Genomic DNA, 21,535 nt, shown 5'->3' on the forward strand with positions numbered 1-21,535 from the left:
TAAAGACAGAAAATGCTTGAATATTAAAGCAACCTTTTTATAAATTTTAGAAATACTTTTACAGTTATTATTATTGTCATAATTGTTCCTGTAACATCTTTCTGAAAGATAACACGAGAGTGATGTGTAAAAAACTATTAATCATTTATAAACCTCCGTAAAAGTAAAAAATCTGTCTTTGAAAATAATTGTCTTCTTAGTACTAAAAATGTATATTTTGTGGACATTTGATCTTTGTACTTCTTGACTTTTACGTTTCAGCATGTACTTGGCGGTAAGTAACTTTACCGTCTGTGCCATATCGTTTTTCAAGTTCGGATGTGTATGAATATGAAGATGGTGCGCTGCAGAATAGGTAAAAATTAAATACTACGTATAGAGGGTAATGTGCCCGCACGTAATTGTTTCGAAGTAGGTATTTTTAAACCAAAATCTAACCTCCGGATACCAGAGGAACACCTCTAAACCCTGAAGCAATAAATACATCTAAATACGACTAATGAAGACAATAAGTTAAGTACTGAAGATTGCTAAATTAATTTTTATACCAATCTTCGTTTTAAATTCAATCCCTGGTCGAAATATGTTCTCAGCGGGAAAGCTAATAACGAAAATATATGCAAAATTCTTTATCAGCAAAATCTGTAATAAAAAAGTGCGTATTGTAGATTCGAGTAAACAGATTTGAGCTTCTATGAGACCTGAGTTAGTAGTCTAAGGCACCACAACAGACATGGACTACGTGAACATTTTTGCGGACCACCAACGTCCCTTCATGCTTGATGTTTTCCTCAGCAGCAATGGAATTCCCGCGCCCACAAACCACCGACCTCTAGTTCACGGAGTTGCTTAACCTGTGGATAGACATCTGATGCCTCGTACCTCCGGAATCCTAACAATGATTTGTCTAATCTAAGGCATGAAAAATCGATGCTGTACTGCGTTCCAAAGATGGACCTGCACGCTGTTAGGCAGGTGGACACAGTATTCTGACTCATCAGTGATTAACACAGCCTGTCGCTTTCCTGATGCGAGGGGCGTTCAATAAGTAATGCAGCTCATTTTTTGCTGAAAGCAGATTGGTTTGATTCACGATTCCAAAACACCACATAATTCGCCACTATTTTGCATACAAAACTATTTTTCCAAAATACTCTCCATTCACGGCCACAGCCTTACGCCACTTTATTGGGACGGCTTGTATGACCGCTTGAAATACTCTACTGGTCGACCTCGGAGCCAAATTGTTGCTGCATCAATAACCTTCCCACCATTCACATACTCCTGCCTGCGGAGTGCATCCTTCAATGTTAGAATGTGATCCGTCGATCATCTCGGGTGAGAATGTCCGCACGTTCCAGCATTGCAGGAGACAGCTGTGTGCGGCCGGTTGGAAGGAGGGAGATCGGCTGTGCCGTTTTAGTCACGCATGTATGAACGTCGCACCCTCCCGTGGTCACTTCACAGAGGGGAGCAGAACAGCACGTCTGGGAAAGCATAAACAACCGTTTACTGCTTCGAATCAGCTTCATATTTCTTCGAATGGTTTTGAACTGTCGCCGGCCGGAGTGGCCGTGCGGTTCTAGGCGCTACAGTCTGGAGCCGAGCGACCGCTACGGTCGCAGGTTCGAATCCTGCCTTGGGCATGGATGTGTGTGATATCCTTAGGTTAGTTACATTTAATTAGTTCTAAGTTCTAGGCGATGATGACCTCAGAAGTTAAGTCGCACATTGCTCAGAGCCATTTGAACCATTTGAACCATTTTGAACCGTCCCTAGAGGTTCCACCCTGTACAACAGAGCAAAAATTGAAGTCGTTCTACAGCTCCAAAGGGCTGCGATCACGTTCAAAGGGGTTGCAGGCCCACGATGTCCTTAGAGACAGACTGAATAGTCTTGAGTGATGTCAGCAGCGACAAACGTTTTCAAAGTGTCCTTATGTTGCCACCGCATACGTACTCTCGTTTCAGACGGCGAAATATCTTGGATTCAACGCTCCAAGGAAAGGGGTTGTTTCATTGCCGTCCTTTCCGCCACCCCCTAAAGCCTTCCCGTTGCTTCTATGAGCGTCGGTGTGTCTGAAATGCTTTCCTCGGTCACACATAAGAAAAATGAGCAGAGGCGCCGAAACAAGTGGTGAAATGTGGGTGAGAGGGGGGTGTGACGACCTTCCTATCGTGTGACACTTCGATGGTGACAAAATTGTGATGAAGTTTGGTGCCAATGCGACATCACTAAGACGTCTTACACCTCACATTGAAAGGAGTATACTGGGGCACACTTCTATGTGACACCAGAATAAGATAAGAATATTAATAAATTAAAATAAAACTAGGATACTATAAACGATGAATGTCTCTGATAGGCTTGATAATGTGGATTGCTGACAGCGCGCGACCGCAGAGCCAAAGATATTGCCTTTTTGGAGTAAGAGAGCGCTAGGTGCTGAGTTGTAGGTAGCTGTCTGTGAGGGAAAGACGATGGAGTAGGCAGTTTCTGTGGTGCGCTGTGTGAAGCCACCAAGAGTTAGATTAATGTAGGTATGTCGATATTGTTGAACATTGAAGCAGAAGTCTTCACGCAAATAAGGTAAAGATGTTCAATAATCATGATTTCTGTTTCTGCCAGCGCGTTAGTATAGATGAGTTGGCTGATAATTTGTAATTGTCGAGTAACCTCAGAATGTAGGTAAACGATTCTGATAGAGAGGCTAGTTAAATATTTCATTTTTGTACTGCCTTTAAGACCTGTTAACAGAGCTATGTGTAATTTGATGATTTGCATTTATGTTGGATTAATGAAGTTAGATAATACTTGCTGTTTAAATCTCATTGTTTGTAAATCAATTGTGAGTAATGTAACTTCAACTGTCAGATGTTTTTGAAAAGTCAAACTTAACTTGCAATATAATTTTGCTAAAAAAAACTGAGTGCTAGTAATTGACCATAATCAGTACCATCCCCAATAAAGGTCATACAATTTTCAAAGAAGTTAGATTTTCTTAAATGTTCTCGTTTATCAGCCAAATGAATTCCATGTGCATTTCAAGTATTATGGCCAGCATTGCACACTGCTGAGCCTGTAATTGGCATATTCATAATTTTATGAGAGACCAGAACAAATGGCGTTACTCTGTTGCTGCTTTAGAGGTAAGACAATTTAATTTTTTTGTAATTTGAAAAGGGCCTTAGGATTCAGTGCTTAAGGGGCTGAATGTATTTTGCAGTGACTGTTCTTCTTGATTGGTATTGGGAGTTGCATTACCCAATCGATTCTTAGAGTATTGCTAACAATGAGACAGAGTAGGCACACCACTTGCACTGACAACACGCAACACGATAATTCGAGTTCAATACTCTTTCCACAGATCAGACATTGATTCAACGTAATCGTACAGATAATTATTTCACATTCTTTAAAGAACGTTACAATATGAAATTCAAAGCTCTGGCCTTATTTTCGCATATATCGACATCTTGTTGTGTGAAGTATCGAAGAGTTCGTGGGTAATGTCGAAGGGCGCCTTGCTTTGCACAATTACAGAGGACACCTGTAGGCGCCCTTGGGTCAAATTTCAATCTTCTGCTACACAGTGAGAGACAATTACCGGGTCTCAAAAAAGCAACCTTTTAATCATTTTGCGCAGTGTAATTGCCACACAGGTTTCACCTGAACATTACTAGTTATAACCAAGATACGAAACTGTGGTGTTAAAACAGGATTAGTTTACATGGCGAGCATGTTGATTTAAACTAAGCAAGCAAAGTGGTGTAGGGAAAGAAGATTCTAGACGTAGGTATCCTATTTGTACGCAGGTGTCAAGCTGATGGTGATGTTGCACTGAACACTGAATTGCGACTCCAGTGTTCGTTAGCATTACTCCAAAACTTTTCGCCTATGTCGGTTGATACTTTCACTGGCTTCTCATTACAATTAAAGAGGAAATTTAAAAGCAGAACACTAATTGCCTACGAGTAACATAAACAGCGGAGAGGTTAATATTTTTATTGGGTATTTGCAGCTAAAGCCATTTACGTTAAAATTATAATATATTTGAATAGCTGACAGTATCCTGATGGCTGCGGTGACATTTGTGAGGTCCTTCTAGCAGTTTATTAAAGTATATATAGAACAGACAACGTCAATAAAGTATGATTAATGAAATATGAACAAACATACAACCTCTCATATAAGCTACTTGATAACATCTGCTGCAAAGTTCGTTAGAGGGCAGATTGCATGGTCACGAGAAAACGATTGTCATTTATTCGGTTAATACTCCAAAATATTCTAAAATAACAGATATGTCAGCCAAGTAATTACGGCTTCAATGAATGTAAGCAACGTTAATGATCAGGTCTTTCGTATGTTTTTACTTTTAATCGGCATAAATAAATCACTCTTATAACACGAGGGTTGTAACTTAAATTGTGGAACTTAAATAGTGGCAACTATTTATCCACAACCGATACAAAAGAGTTACATGTTTGCACCTGATACTGTCCTTCAAGGTAGTCACCAGAGTTGTGTAGAACCCGTTGCCAGCGATGTGGAAGGAGTAGTATACCGTTAGCAGAGCCTGTTCTGTTGATGCTGCGAATGGAGCGGTCTACTGCCTGTCGAACCTCTGGAACAGTTCTGAAGCGAATGCTACGAAGTGGTTCCTTCATCTTCGGAATCAAATCAAAGACACAAGGACTTAAGTCCGGGGAGTATGGTGGGTGGTACAGTACTTCCCAGTCCCATCGACCGAACAGAGCAGCCACAGCTTGCACTGTATGCGCCCGCGGATTGTCATGCAAAATGATGAGTGAGTTGCGCAGAAAGTTTCGCCGCTTCTTTCGCAAAGATGTTCGCAGGTGATGCTCCAAAAACTAACAGTGATACTGGGCACTGACGGTCAGCCGTGGAGGAACGTAATGCGTTCAGATAACACCATCACAGTCGTAAACGAGAATCACCATAACTTACGCCATACTGGAGCTCTGACGCACTTTCGACTTTCGCGGTAATCCATAATGACGCCATTCGTTGGATTGGTGTTTCAGTTTTGGCTCGTACTATATGGCCCGTGGCTCATCCAGTGTTACGATACGGCGTAAGAAAGCGTCTCCTTCGCCCTCATAGCGCTCCAAGTGCGTCTGAGCAGCGTCGTAACGCATCCATTAGTGCATTTCCGTAAAGTCATGCGGAACCCATCGTGATGCAATTTTGCGCTTGCCCAGGCGTTCCTTCAGGATGACAAGCATAGTCGTATGCGCTAACCCGGTTTCGTGGGCGAGCTCATGAATCGTATGGCGTCGATCACTGTCCACTAACGCGGCAACAGCATGCACGTCTTCTTCAGAGACGCTAGAACGATCTGCTCGATGCATGTCTGCCACGGTTTGCCGACCTTCTTCTACGTAGATACATATTCATACTTGTTTGCTTATAAAGAAATTAACTGCAGTGTCATTTTTTAATAAAAATAAATACAAAGTTTGTGCTTATTCAGTCCAGTCCCTCCTGATGACAGCATCTAATGAATTTGCCTTTTTTCTTATATCCTCAATTGTACGTTTACGTGCTTCGACAATTACCGACCAATCACATTTATTTCTAAAAGACATTTGTGCTTCGAATTTCTTGGTTCCCACGGGTACCTACAACGTATATATTACATTATAACAAATATTACGTTCACACAACGCCACTCCATCTCTCACGAAATTCATCTCTGATCCATAAAAAGAAAGCGTTCAGCGACGACTCTTGTTAAAATACATACTCACACAAGACTCGCACCAGCGACTTCCGCTACGATAATCGCTAACGCCACCTTTACATCACAGACGCCTAGCCAGCAATCTACTTGCGACGTCTGGAGAGAAATCTACCCAACCCCTGAGGCGTCCCCCAGCGGTGTTTACTCGTATTTGTGCGCCTACACGGAGACTTTCACCGCTGTCCATTACATTTATTCGTTAAACAGCTTCATTAGTTTCATCACAAGTCATCCGCAGAAATTTTACCAATGTCCATTTTCACAATAAGTTTTGAAAGTTAATGGAACATTTCTTTCTGTAGTTCTATTTATTTGTTGTTGCAAATATGTTCTACTATGTTAATACGTATTTCAGTTAAACGTTCTAATGTGTTTAATAAATGAAGACCTCAGCGACAATGCCTGATTTCCTGTAGTAAAAGGCCTACATGCATCAAATGAAAACAGATGTAAACCTGAAAACCGAGTACTTTGGTCTCGTTTTGGTCAATGGGAACGAACACACAGCTGAGGACTGACAAGTGAGAAATAAAAAGCGAGAGCAAAGAAGTGACAATCAAGGAAGGTGAACTAAGAAATGAGAAGGAAGACCTGAAAACCCAGAACTTAAAAGGGAGAACTAAGAAGCAAAACCTAAAAAGTGAGACCCAGAAACTTAGAACTGCGAAGCGTTTCCCGAGAACCAAAAGCTTATAAGCGAGAACTAAGAAGCAAGAACTAAAAATCTACACCCGAAGACTGTGAACTTAGAAGCGAGGATTAAGAAGCAAGTACTGAGAAGCGAAACCGGAAAACCGGGGACTTAGAAGCGAGAACTAAGAGGTGAGATCCGAAGTGAGAACTAAAAAGCGAGACCTGGAAAACGAGAACATAGAAGCCAGAACTGAGAACCGAGACCCGAAAACCGAGAATTTAGAAGCGACAGCTTAAAAGAGAGAACTGAGCAGTAAGATACAAAAACTGAGAACAGAGAACTAAAAACCGAGGACCGAAGTCGGTTCCCGAGAACAACGTGAACTCGCTGGAATCAAGAACTTTGTAGTTATCGACTCTCGGTTTGTCCACCATTAGCGGGAGTCGGTCGGAAGAACCTTTGGCGATCGGTCGTAGTGAATGATTGTTACGTAAGTCGTGAGACTTCGACTTTGAGATGATACGCCCGTCGATGAAAAGAGAGTTGGTCGCGCGAAGTGGTTCAATGTTTACTAAAATTGCTAATCAAGTGGCTCATTTAACAGCAGTAGCATATAGAATACTAAGGAATGACGAGATACACTTGAAGTTCTCTAATGTTGTAGATACAGCACTAAAGAGTGGTCCCGTAGGCAGTACGGTTGAAGAGGAATGGACGTCTCTAGAAAGAGCAATCATAAAAGCTGAAAAGAAAAAACATAGGAACCACAAAAATTTTCAGGAAAATTCAGGAATACAGAAATACAAGTCATTGAGGAATGAAATACGTAGGAGGTGCAGGGAAGCTAAGATGAAATGGCTGCATGAAAAATGTGAAGAAATCGAAAACGAAAAGGTTGTCGGAAGGACTGACTCAGCATATATGGAAGTCAAAAGAACCTTTGGTAAAATTAAAAGCAAGGGTGGCAACATTAAGAGTGCAACTGGAATTCCATTGTTAAATCCAGAGGACAGAGCGGAAAGGTGGAAAGAGTTCACTGAAGTCCTCTGTGAGAGGAAAGATTTGTCTGATGAGATAAAAGAAGAAATAGGAGTCGATTTAGAAGGGAATGGGGATCCAGTATTAGAATCAGAATTTAAGAGAGCTTCGGCGGACTTAAGATCAAATAAGCCAGAAGGGATCGATAACATTACATCCGAATTTCTAAAATCATTAGGAGAAGTGGCAACAAAACGACTATCCACATTGGCGTGTAGAATGTATGACTCTGGCAATATACCGACTGACTTTCGTAAAAATATCATCCACTCAATTCCGAAGACTGCAAGAGCTGACAAGCGCGCAAATTATCGCATAATCAGCGTAACAGCTCATGCATCCAAGATGCTGACAAGAATAATATACAGAAGAATGGAAAAGAAAATTGAGATGTGTTACATGAGGATCAGTTTGTCTTTAGGAAAGGCAAAATCACCAGAGAGGCAATTCTGACGTTGCGATTGATAATGGAAGCAAGACTAAAGAAAAATCAAGACACGTTCATAGGATTTGTCGACCTAGAAAAAGAGTTCGACAATGTGAAATAGTGCAAGATTTTCTAAATTCTGAGAAAAATAGGGGTTAACTATAGGGAGAGACGGGTAACTTATAATATGTACAAGAACCAAGGGGGAACAATAAGAGCGGACGACCAAGACGAAATACTCGTATTAAAAAGTGTCAAAGACAGTGATGTAGTCTTTCGCCCCTACTGTTCATACATCGAAGAAGCAATGATGGAAATAAAAGAAAGGTTCAGAAGAGAAATTAAAATTCAAGGTGAAAGGATATCAATGAAACGATTCGCTGACGACATTGCTGTCCTGAGTGAAAGTGAAGAAGAATTACATGATCTGCTGAATGGTATGGACAATCCAATGAATACAGAATAGGGATTGAGAGTAAATCGAAGAAAGACAAAAGTAGTGAGAAGTAGCAGAAATGAGAACAGCGAGAAACTTATCTGGATTGATGGTCACGACGTATATGAAGTAGGCAGCAAAACAACCAAGCAAGGCAGACATCAAAAGCAGACTAGTCCTGGCAAAAAGGGCATTCCAGGCCAAGAGAGGTCTACTAGTATCAAACACAGGCCTTAATTTGAGGAAGAGATTTCTGAGAATATTGTATGGCAGTGAAACATGGATTGTGAGAAAACCGCAACAGAAGAGAATCGAAGCTTTTGAGATGTGGTACTACAGACGAATGTTGAAAATTAGATGGACTGACAAGGTAAGGAATGAGGAGGTTCTGTGCAGAATCGGAGAGGAAAGGAATATGTGGAAAACACTGACAAGGAGAAGGGACAGGATGATAGGGCATCTGTTAAGATATCAAGGTCTGACTTCAATGGTACTAGAGGAAGCTGTAGAGGGCAGAAACTGCAGACCAAGACAGAGATTGGAATACATACAGCAAATAATTGAGGACTTAGGTTGCAAGCGCTATTCTGAGAGGAAGAGGTTGCCACTGGAGAGAAGTTCGTGGCGGGCCGCATCAAACCAGTCAGAGGACTGATGATTCATACATACATATATATATATATATATATATATATATATATATATATATATATAAAAAATTCAGCGAAGTCTGTTTATAGGGGAAAAATATTATATCAACTATATGACAATCAAATCCCCGATTTGTACCGTACCCCGCTTTAAGCCAAGATCAGATGGTTCAGATGGTTCTGAGCACTATAAGACATCTGAGGTCATCACTCAGTCCCTTAGAACTTAGAACTACTTGAACCTAACTAACCTAAGGACATCACACACATCCATGCCCGAGGCAGGATTCGAACCTGCGACTGTAGCAGTCGCGCAGTTCCGTACTGTAGCGCCTTTAGGCCAAGAGAGAAGCAACAGATCTACGCCACGATCAGCAGTGAAAGTATAATGAAAGGTCCGTTATAAATACCAGACCCTAGACCGACCCAAAAACTGCTCTAATACTGCGACAGTAACTGTTAAAGTATAAATTCAACAGCGTGATACAATTGAGGCATAGACGTATTGCTTCCCAGTGACGTGCTAATATCCACACACAATACAAAATGTATGTATGTTTGTATACATGTATGATATAAAGGTAAAGTTGTAAATGTGGACCCCCTCTTTGGGTTTTACTTAAAGGTACCTTCTTTTATAAAAATTGTGTATTTTATACCTTCATTAACAACTATAAGAAGTTCAAGGAATGATGTGAGGTGAAATAATGATTAGTATCCATTATTTCTATTCGAAAGCAATGATTTACAAAAAGTTTGTAAAATGAACTTAAAAAAAGGAGTTGCAAATACGGACATCCACAGAAAGGTCAAGAAATCTTTTGAAATATTTTAATGAAATGGGTTAAAACAATACAAAATGGTAGACTAGTCTAAAAAAAAGCCACTTTCATACATTTATGCATGAAATCTGAAATTATTTATAGTAATCGCAAACGTAGGTAGCTCCTTAAGCACCAGTACAATCTAAGTGTGCCCACATTTGGCACATCATACATTTAATCCACACCTCTCCTCTCTTGTCCTGAGAGAACTTTTCATCACAAAAGATGCAACTTGCTTGTCTTGAGTCTGGTGTATCCCCATCGTTCACATCAAGGTCATTATCGCTGCCCACAAGGTGAGTCTAATGATGAATCAGATAGTTTTGTGGAACAAATTTTCTTTTTTTGAAGACCTTTGGATTTCGCACTTCTATCCGCAGGACGGCCTCTAACCCCAGGGAAACTCAACGACCTCTTCTTGACAGCACTTTTGTCAAGCGACATTGTCAACTGATCTTTGTATGACGTTCCAGTGATGTGGCAGGCAGTTGCTGCTTTTCGTCCCCGCCTTGCGGTTCTCTTATTAATGTTGGGGACAGGAGATATGTCGAACAATGAAACTGCATTTGTTTAAGTCCCTGGAGAACTTCCTGGTGTTTCGATGGCTTCATCATCTGGCATAGCTAGAGCCTGATGTGACGGTACATCAGGTTAACTCGAGGAAGAATCAGATGATGTTCGATGGTCCATAGATATCAAGTAGAGGCTCATATGATTCAGAAGCATTAGGCATTTGTCCCACTGTGGGGCAAGTTTTTCTTGCGACCAAGTCAGCAGCTATGAAATCAGCTTCGGTGAAGAAGTAACGGTTAATAGGGTACAACCCAGTTACTTTGAATCCGTTTATTGCTATCTCAGCTGACTGTGGACGAAGGTTGTCTCGGTCAAAACCCTTCATAACCTCGTAGAGTGTGAGAGGACGCCAATTGTGATGCAACCATACTCCCACTGCATCGCTGTAGTACGTTTTCAGAGGTCCCATGAACGCCTTATCTAGAGGCTGCAGTTTGTGAGTGCAATGTGGAGGAAGTGAGATGATAGTCACGTGGTGTTCTTTCGCCAAGTCAGTCACAGCTGGATTTCGAATGTGGCTATAATTACCATCCAAGACGAGGAGAATAGGCCTTTGTTCAGTCGGACATGTTTCTCAATGAAGTGAACGAATCATCGCACCATGGGGGGGGGGGGGGGGGGGGGACAGCCTCTCATTAGAGCTTGGAACATGTTGGTTCTACGGAAAATTATCATTGGCGGAACATAATGTCCTGAAGTGATAAGGCAAGCGATAACTGTGATTGTAGCCCCTCTTTCTGCAGACATTAGAGCTGCAATTTGTTTCTTCCCTTTCATCCCTATCACTTTTGGAATTTTGCTTTGGACAATGGACAGGCCTGTCTCGTCCACGTTATACACTCGGTCTGCTGGATAAGAGTGTTTGTTGAAAGCGTCTGCCAATAAATCAAAGAAAACCATCACATTCTCTTTATTGAAGCCTAAGGCTGTGGCATATGAAGTTCCAAAAGGTTTGAGAATTGACAGCTGATCCTTATGTCTCTCAACAAAGAGGCCAACCCAAGCTCGTCCTGCTTTCCCTCCTTTGAAAGGGGTTGTCAAACTATTTACCTGGGCAAGTAAACATGCCATTTGTCTCAAATCCGTGAAAGTGAACCCAAAGAATTTTTGCTCATCTCAAGGAAATAAGAAACCATCTGTTTTTCGACCTCTACATTTAAAATCGGTTTTCTTCCAAGATTTGTCTCTTGAACCGCTTGATCAGGGATTTTATCAAGTTTTAGGAAATTTATGGAAAGTGATACTAGGCATTCGTAAAGTTATTGCAGCTCCTTTCACAGAAGCCTCCTTTGCTTTCACAGCTGCTATGGCACGTACGATCTGAGATTTATCCCACTGATGACTCTGGCTCTTACATCCATAGAGCTTCTTCGTTCTATGAGGACGAACAAAAGCACTAGGATCTATTATCGCAATTTGAAAATTTTATTTGTTTGTTTGCTGTGTGTGAGTTGTATATATGAACTTTAAACAAAATTAGATTACCCATATCCCCATAAAATTATTTAAATGTTTTACACTGTTTAATAGAAGAGACTGTGTAATTATGAGCTCTCCTTACATAGGGGCCCATTTTTACACGAAACCACTGGGCCCATTTTTGCACCAACCATTCTTAAGCAACATGGCCACTATCACGTCTAACCTAAAGGCGTGTGTAACGTAAAACTTGCTTCTAAAAGTAGCTTAAGCTTCCGTTATTCCGGACATCACTGAGAAATTGCTTTAAACTAATCAGAAGGAAATAAAAAGAAAACGATTTCACATACCTGCCAAACGTTTGCAGTCCTCAACATTCACCAATTCACACAATAATCGACGCTGTAACTACGCTATTTGAAACAATGCTTCCAACTGTTCACTGCTAACGTCTATCAACAACAGGCACCGTTTCAGTCCTGGTCGCCAGACTGCAGCACTTCCCATACCCTCTTCCTGAAGGATGTCCATTTTTACACCTTTTCCTCTACTACTCATCTTTTTCAGCTACTATAACTATATATGTCGAAGTAATCAGCGACCAGTTTTCTCAGGCACCTAGTGCCCTTCTTCAGAAGGTTTTTACTGTGGTATTATTTGAGAGTGCCTGGTTCTTATTGTTAACACTTGCAAATAATGCTATAGTTATAACGTTCTGAAGAAGGGCAGTAAGTGCCTCAAACCAGTCAAGAAATTATATTTCCTTTATCCAATTGGTTGCTGATTATTTCAATATATGTTTATGTATGCATGTTCCACATCTCCTCCTGAACTGCTGCAAAGATTTCAACCAAACTTTGTGCAAATATAGCCTATTGTTTGGAAAGGATCGCTATGTGGCTAAGAACCACCTACTTACTTTAAGGGATAGGGGTAGAGATAACGAAGTGCGATCCACGACGCGGGAATACCCAGACTTTGTTCATCCAACATGAAGGAAAGAGCACTTACTGACTTTTAAATAACTTTACACATAATTTCAAATCTTTGCGAAAGTTTCTCGCTGACAACCACCATAAAACTATGACAGGAAAAAACATTTATCGCTTAGTACATTTTCGCTGTTCGTGTAGTACAACTGCCATATACAATAAAGCATAATTATTAAAATTAAAACCATAAAACCAAAAAAAAATAGAATGATAAGAACTCAAATAAAGAAAAAATCAAACAATTAATTTATCTTACCTTGCAACAACATTATCAAAAAAATTAATCAATGAAGAATAAGTATTAAAACAATAATAATAAAACGATTTATATTCTTTTCTCCTGATATATAATTCCCAATGTTCAGAAATCTGTTGCTTAAACCACAGATTTATTCCAATTTTAATTGAAAGAACTTCAGTAAATTTATTTAATAAATCTAATTTCAACCACCAAAATTCATCAAATTAGGACTAATAATTAAAAAACCTATAGAAAGAATAAATATTAAAACAATAATAATAAAACGATTTATATTCTTGAAATGTTAAAATTTATTTGTAGCTCTTTTTACGATACACTGAAAATTATTCTGTGCAAATCAGGATATCTTTACTAGTAACTGTATTCGTGACACTTTCCAGACAGTACTGACATAGACCACTGAATTTGTCTGCAAAATTGTATCACTATATACATTGAGATGTGTCGGAAACTGCTGCATCATGCCTGATGTTTAAATTTATTATTTCGCTGCTACTGAATATATTTACAACATATTTCACATACCGTATCCACATATGCCGTTGAATGTACCTGCAAAATTATATCACTGTATGACACACAGTTCAGAAGAGACGACGCCATAAAGATGGAGTTGCCTCAAAACAAAAGGGCGGGGGTGTGTACAAATGTGTATGTGCAACATGTTAAATATATGTGAAATTTGTGTGTGTAGGCAAATCAGTGCATAAAAACACTTAATCACCTAAATCGATTTGAACTAAACTGAGGCACACTTATTACTCACTTGCTATCTGCAAAAAATTCTGTGGGAGGTAACAAGTCCCTCCCGTTTGGGTGGGTGTTATAAAATGCAGAGGCAACAGTGGGAGGAAGAGACAGGCAGAGAGAGGGGGGAGGAGGAGATGCATACAGATATGGAGGAAGAGATGACAGATAGAAGAAGGGGGCAGGGAAACGGACAGAGACGGGGACAGATAGAGAGGCGAGGACAGGGTGGTGTGGCAGCGTGGTAGGAGGACATGGACAGAGAGAAGTGGGAGGAGAGGATGGACAGAGAGAAGAGGAAGAAGATATGGGCTGAGAGAAGAGTGTGGAGGAGATAGAGGGGGCAGGAGGAAGTGGTCATTGGGGGGAAAAGTAGATGGACAGAGTGGGGTGAAGTGGATGGACAGAGAGATGCAGAAGTAGCGGATGGGCAGAGAGAGGGGCAGGAGGAGATGGCCAAAGAATGGGGACTGGAGCATGTGAACAGAGAGAGGGGGAGGAAGAGTTGGATGGAGAGGTATCAGAGGAGACAGACACAAAGGCGAAGGGGCAGAATAAAACTGGAATAAAGCCATACCCAGATGCACAGCTGGTTGAAGTATATAACGTTTAACAGTCGCTTTTGACTTACTTTGAAAGCAGACTCCTGAAGGAGTAATTGGGTGGCTGGCACAATTAAAATCGGCATCCCTGGACAGTTGTGATGAAAATCTCCTTGTAATGTAGTTGATAAGAAGCCCATCTGATAGTATGCTGCCACTCGTCTGTTTAATTCCATTACCATTCTTGACTTTGCCAGTGATTCTAGAGAGCGTAACAAATTCCTCATTCTTTTCGTAAGAAGATGAACAAATGCAGATTTAAAAAAGACATGCTATTATAGGTACTCAGTTAATTTACAGTCAGTTAAGTCAAAAAACAGGAACACTTTTGAAAAAGAAAATGTTAAATACAGTAGGGTACAACCACTTAAAATAAATAGCTCCATGTCGAGTATGAATTGTTCCTTTGCTGTCTTCTTTTCTACAGAACCTCAGTCTTTATTTGACCCAGGAATAAGTCGATAGTGGTTATATTAAATCTGACTTGCCAACTGAGTTGGTAGCCTTTCTAATGCCCCACAGAAGTCCTTCGTGCAATCCCCAGTGATGTCAAGGGTTTGCATTGGGGGAGGTGGGGGGAGTGAAGACAAAGTTACGACCACAGCTGAAGAGAACCTTTAAGGAGAAACAGTCGCTCCAGTTTTGAAAACCGAAATAATGTCTAAGAGAGGTGTATGCCAAATATAAGCGTTGTTAGACGGTAGAACTTAGCCATGACAACAGGGTTAATTTTTTATGGCATTACTGAAGTATTAGTTCCACGATTTGAGTGACTGACGCAAACAATGCTAAACATAAACTGCATTGGGATTACTGCATTCAGATTGGAAGGTAGCTCCTCCAGAACATGGTCAAGTTTATACTTGCACTTTCAGGCTCAAATCCTACTTGAGAGGTGAGCGTATTACGAGATAATTGTGGAATTTGAGTTTCTCTCGGCCTGTTATTCAAACAACAAGTAGAATGCACCAAGGTGACGTCTTCAACAACTGCTAGTATTTCAGCATGTGCACGCCCACAGCCTGCACACAATGTCAAGACACCGACAGTGAATACTAAATAACAACAGGTCAACAAGCAGCATTAATTCTGTCCCTATGTTTAAGCAGGGACAGAGCCTGATTCTAAGCAAGAGCTAAACATGTGTAACACAATTGGCTTAGAAGCTCTCTGATTGGCCTGTTGCAAATAAAGGGACATACCTTAATGGAGAGAATGGGTATGGCTTAGGAATATGGGAGGGGAGTTTGGTGAAGGCAGTAGAGTAGGAGAGATTAGTGGGGACGAGAAGTGGATAGTCTGGTGGAGGGGAAGTGCAGGCAAGGTCATGCTCAAGGTCAAAGGTCAAATTTGGTTCAGAGTGCCATTACTTTTTTACTTCCGCCCAAAAAATGCATTATGAAGAAACTTTCTGGGTGGGAATAGACGGTTATCAAATGTCTTTGTCATCTTTCTAAAAGACAAACAGATCGTTTTGTCCTCCCAAAGAATCCAACAAAGGCAACGAATTATTTTCTGCAACTGGTAAGGCGTTTCAGACGAAATGTATAGAATTACTGTTTCATTTTCTATCAGATTTTATACACTGATTACAAGATTTTTGCAAGTAAACAGCGCTTTTATAATTTTTGGTCCTAATTCATGTTGAGGTTTCTGAAGACAGGTATACAGATACACGCTCATTTTTGTGCCAACATAAATATAAAGTGGGGTTTCGTGCAGTTAGTTTTATTTTCCCACGGAACATGACTGGGAGCGTTATACACAGCAGTTGCAGAGATAACACAAGCTACGGATTCACGTGAAACTTTAATTTCCCTATAGTTTTACCGCAAAGTGGCGTACACTCTACATGTTTACTTGCAGAAAATTAGAAATTTTACGACTCTCTATTTCATGATTTCTTGAGTCTGCTAAGCCAGCACGAAAAAGCCTGAGAAATCACCAATGTCCATTTCAATTTTGATTTGATGGACCCAGTCTAATAAATCTCCATTAGTGTGGATATGGTTCAAATGGCTCCGAGCACTATGCAACTTAACTTCTGAGGTCATCAGTCGCCTAGAAAAAAATGGCTCTGAGCACTGTGGGACTTAACAACTGTGGTCATCAGTCCCCTAGAACTTAGAACTAATTAAACCTAATTAACCTAAGGACATCACACACATCCATGCCCGAGGCAGGATTCGAACCTGCGACCATAGCGGTCACGCGGTTCCAGACTGCAGCGCCTAGAACCGCACGGCCACACCGGCCGGCAGTCGCCTAGAATTTAGAACTAATTAAACCTAACTAACCTAAGGACATCACACACATCCATGTCCGAGGCAGTATTCGAACCTGCGACCGTAGCGGTCGCGCGGCTCCAGATTGTAGCGCCTAGAACTGCACGGCCACTCTGGCCGGTCAATGTGGATACATTGCGTCTAACGTACAGTTCTAAATCTTTCGAGTAGTTTTCCTTTCATATTTCTCCGAGTTTCGTTTTTATGGAGACTTGTTTCTACGAGTAGTTATTTACCCTCACTAGTGCACCTCACGTTCAAATTTTACAAAATGGAATCGATTTTGCTAACACTAGCTTTAAGTGTTTATCTCCTCCTTCAAAGCCTCTTCTTTGTCACTGAAAGTCATTGCATACACAACATGCTGTCTTTGGGACTCTCAACTGGTACAACTAATATCGCTTGACTTACGATTCCAGTATCGTTAGAGATGTTTCTTTTAATGTTTCTGCAATTTATATCGGAATGTCAACGTCCTTCGATTATATTTCCAAGAGAACAGCCAAAAAACCACACCTGTTAGTGTGTCTTAAGTATAACTTGTTGCTTTCTGTTGATATCGCATTCTTCATATATTATCTTTGAAATGTTGAGAGTTAACAGCATACCGGATTACTACCCATCCGGATAACTATGCGTTTAAGACGCCTCTTCCGGGACGGTGTGGTACGCTGGCCTGAGATGGAGTCGCCCCAACGTACTATCGCTGAGGGTTGGTGTACTGGCCAGCCTCGATGTGATTTTTAGGCGGTTTCTCACATCCCACTAGATGAATACTGGGATGGTACTCAAGCCCCACCTCAGTTACACTACTGACAAACACTTAGAAAACTCTTACATGTTCACATGAATAACACTGCACACAGACTGATGGGATGCACACATTCCGTCCCAGTGGGGGAGGAGGGGGTCACGAAGTAGCGGTAGGAAGGTATCTGGCTACCCCTTGCACCGATTTTTGACAAAGGCACAATAAAAAGAAGAGGAAGAAGAAGAAGAAGAAGAATGGCATTACACATTACTGTGAAACTCTGGAATCTGCACATTGATAGATTCTACTAACAGGTATATACAATACCGCAAAAGGGACTGGTAACTATTGTCGTTTGTGAATACCGAAAGAGCTTCAAATTCGACGGAACCGTTAAGTACTGTGTCACAGGAACTAATAATGCAAATGAATATTACTTTACAAATTACCGTTGGGTTACGTCGTGTCATATGTTTATCGGTGTGCTGTCAGCCAAAGCTGTGCACCAACCATGTTGCTCATGCACATTCAGCTTAACCATAGCAACACCAACACATTTTCTACAATGTGCGTTACCAAGGGGTCACAGGTACTTAACGCCACCTTTAAAAAAAACAGATTTGTTAATTGTTATTGGCTTATATCAACAACATACCTTTCAAAAAGGAAATATTTTAGCATACCGCTAGCAGTATCAATGCACATTCAAAAATGCACACTGCCAATGGAGAGATAACTTATGACCATCGAAAAAAGAATTAAAAAATGCAAATTTCGTTAATTATTGTTGACTTTTACGCACAATATATTATTTGAGGAGGTATTGATGTGCAAGTAAGGATACTGAATATAATATTTGGAGATGAAAGCAAAATCTAAGACTGAAACTTTTGCGAAAATTTTAAACTTTTATTGAATTAGATAGAACAATTCATTATAACCATAGGTATTTTTAAATTTTAAAATATAGAGTAACTGGCTAGATTACAATATTTTCAAAAGGTGGGCATAAAGTACTACCGCCCCCCCCCCCTCACCACCACCCTTGATATTGCGAGGGATAAAACCCCACTAGGATGAACATTTCTCCAGTTGCATGGTGGGCAATGGTATAGGAAATTCTCAATAATTTTTCAAAAATACTTGCAATGCATCTTAGCAGATAAAGTTTGATAGAGTATTTGTTTGTGTGTATTATTCTTCAACAAAAAATTTCAGGATTTGTTTCGACATTCCAGATTTGACCATTCTCTCATTAGTGTACCGGTAGGGAGTTGGTAGTATCGACTTCACAATGGAAACAAATTAACAGATGACTTAGAAGACGGTATTACAGAGAAACTTTTACCGCACGTATGTAAGGATGTGGGACAAAAAATTACTAACATGCACGAGACATCAAGCTAACACGGCGTAACATCGCCTCTGCCTTGATAACGGCCTCATTTCTGTGAGAAAGAAAGGCCTCAAGATTTTTCAGGCATTCCATACACAGCTGAAATTCACTAACGGTTACATCTTGTGTAACTACAGTTTTCAGGACTGTTTATTGCTACGTTTCACATGCTATTCAAAATAGTCCTATATATTTGCTGTGCTGTTAAGATGAGATGACTTAGCCGAGGCGAGGGTGTTTGAGTGATCGTCATACCGGGAATTTATGCGTGCACCCACGTGAACAGGGCTGTTGACATCGCTAGAAGATGAGATTTTCACACAATGCTTCTCATGTGGACCTGGACGGAAGGGCAACACTCGGCGACCGAGAATGTTTAAATGTACAACCTCGTACATGTTAGCTGTAACCTCAGTAGGTGAGCCCAGGTCATGGTTCGAAAAACATCCCTAAAACGTCACAGCACCATGCTGGTCTGAATTACAGTCTCCACCCACTGCAAGTTAAGGGTCTCACTGAGCTGTCATTGCGCTCCATACCACGCATCATTGGAAAAGTGGCCAATCTGTGACTCGTCGTACTACACTACATGCCTCCAGTCAGGTATTGACAAATTTCTGTGTTGATTGGTCCACTGACGATATGCAAATTAATGTGTCGCTGTGAGCAAAGATATATCGCGATCTATCTCACTTCGAATATCTATTACATGTAGTTTCTTTCGCAATATTCGATCGAAAACTGGAACATATGTACTTGTATTATTCTTGTCTTCGTATACAGGACGGTAGAGTACAATCACTAAAAATGCAAATACATTGAGATGACAAAAGTCATGGGAGAGCGATATATACACTACTGGCCCTTAAAATTTCTACACCAAGAAATAACCAGATGATAAACGGGTATTCATTCGACAAATATATTATGCTAGAATTGACATGTGATTACATTTTCACGCAATTTGGGTACATAGATCCTGAGAAATCAGTACCCAGAACAACAACCTCTGGCCCTAATAACGGCCTTGATACGCCTCGGCATTGAGTCAAACAGATCTTGGATGGCGTGTACAGGTACAGCTGCCCATACAGCTTCAACACGATACCACAATTCATCAAGAGCAGTGACTGACGTATTGTGACGAGCCAGTTGCTCGCTCACCATTGACCAGATGTTTTCAATTGGTGAGAGGTATGGAGAATGTGCTGGCCTGGGCAGCAGTCGAACAATTTTGTATCCAGGAAGGCCCGTACAGGACCTGCAACTTGCGGTCGTGCATTATCCTGCTGAAATGTAGGGTTTCAAAAAATGGTTCAAATGGTTCTGAGCACTATGGGACTCAACATCTGAGGTCATAAGTCCCCTAGAACTTAGAACTACTTAAACCTAACTAACCTAAGGACATCACACACATCCATGCCCGAGGCAGGATTCGAACCTGCGACCGTAGCGGTCGTGCGGTTCCAGACTGAAGCGCCTAGAACCGCTCAGCCACACCGGCCGCCTGTAGGCTTTAACAGGGATCGACGTGATGACTGGGTGTTGTGTGCTTTCCTTAGGTTAGTTAGGTTTAAGTAAAGTTCTAGGAGACTGATGACCATAGATGTTGAGTCCCATAGTGCTCAGAGCCATCTGAACAGGGATCGAATGAAGGGTAGAGCCACGGGTCGTAACACATCTGAAATGTAACGTCCACTGTTCAAAGTGCCGTCAATGCGAACAAGAGGTCACTGAGACGTACAACCAATGGCACCCCTTACCACCACGCCGGATGATACGACAGTATGGCGATGACGAATACCCACTTCCAGTGTGCGTTCATGGTGATGTCGTTAAACACGAATTCGACCATCATGATGAAGATCTGACATCTGAAAGACTGAACATTTTGAAGAGAGCGATTTCGAAATTTGGGCTACAGAATGTACGGACAAATGACGGCAGGATAATGGTTAAGACCGAAAACGGAAAGAGAACAATTTGCAGTGTTAATGAACTCGAAAGCCTGTGCTTTAGAAGCTGAATCATGTCTAATCTTGCTGCCACTAACCAGTATGTTTATATTGTTTACACTGTCAACCATAACTTAACTAATGTATTATCAAATTTTTCGTTTCTCCACACAACTATTTTTATCTCTAATTGTTTTCTAATGTAATTTTTTTATTATTTGTATTATCAACTTTTCGTTTCTCCACACAACTATTTTAATCTATAATTGTTTTCTCATGTAATTTTGTTAATTATTACATAAGGTAGTCTCACTTCCATCTTTAATTAGCAACCCACCATCATACTTTAGTTGTTATCTTCATAAGTGCAATTAATATCACACTCTACCGTTTCGTGCAGATTACTCCCGTTGTGTTTAGCGAAATTCCTTCCCCTGCCGGCCCACGGTTACTTCCAGAACCGTTGCAGATATCGCTGACCTTGGCCGCAGTTCAAGTTGCCTCCCCGGGGACCCACCCCTTCCCCCTCCCGGCCGCTCTGCCTGCTCAGAACTGGGAGGACACTCCCTCACCCCCTCTCCTTCACACGCCTTCCGCATTCCTCATGCCATACCCTCTTGTCACCGCTAACCACGACCCGCAAACATCTATCGGCAGTCTCCTCGGGAAATCAACACCCGAACGCACCAAGCTGCATATTGCACATGCAAATGTCCAATCTCTGCCAGCTCACTTCGACGAGTTCAAATATATGTTTCAGACTACTGATATATATGT

This window comes from Schistocerca piceifrons, chromosome 2 (genome assembly GCF_021461385.2).
Source record: "Schistocerca piceifrons isolate TAMUIC-IGC-003096 chromosome 2, iqSchPice1.1, whole genome shotgun sequence".
Taxonomy (NCBI): domain Eukaryota; kingdom Metazoa; phylum Arthropoda; class Insecta; order Orthoptera; family Acrididae; genus Schistocerca; species Schistocerca piceifrons.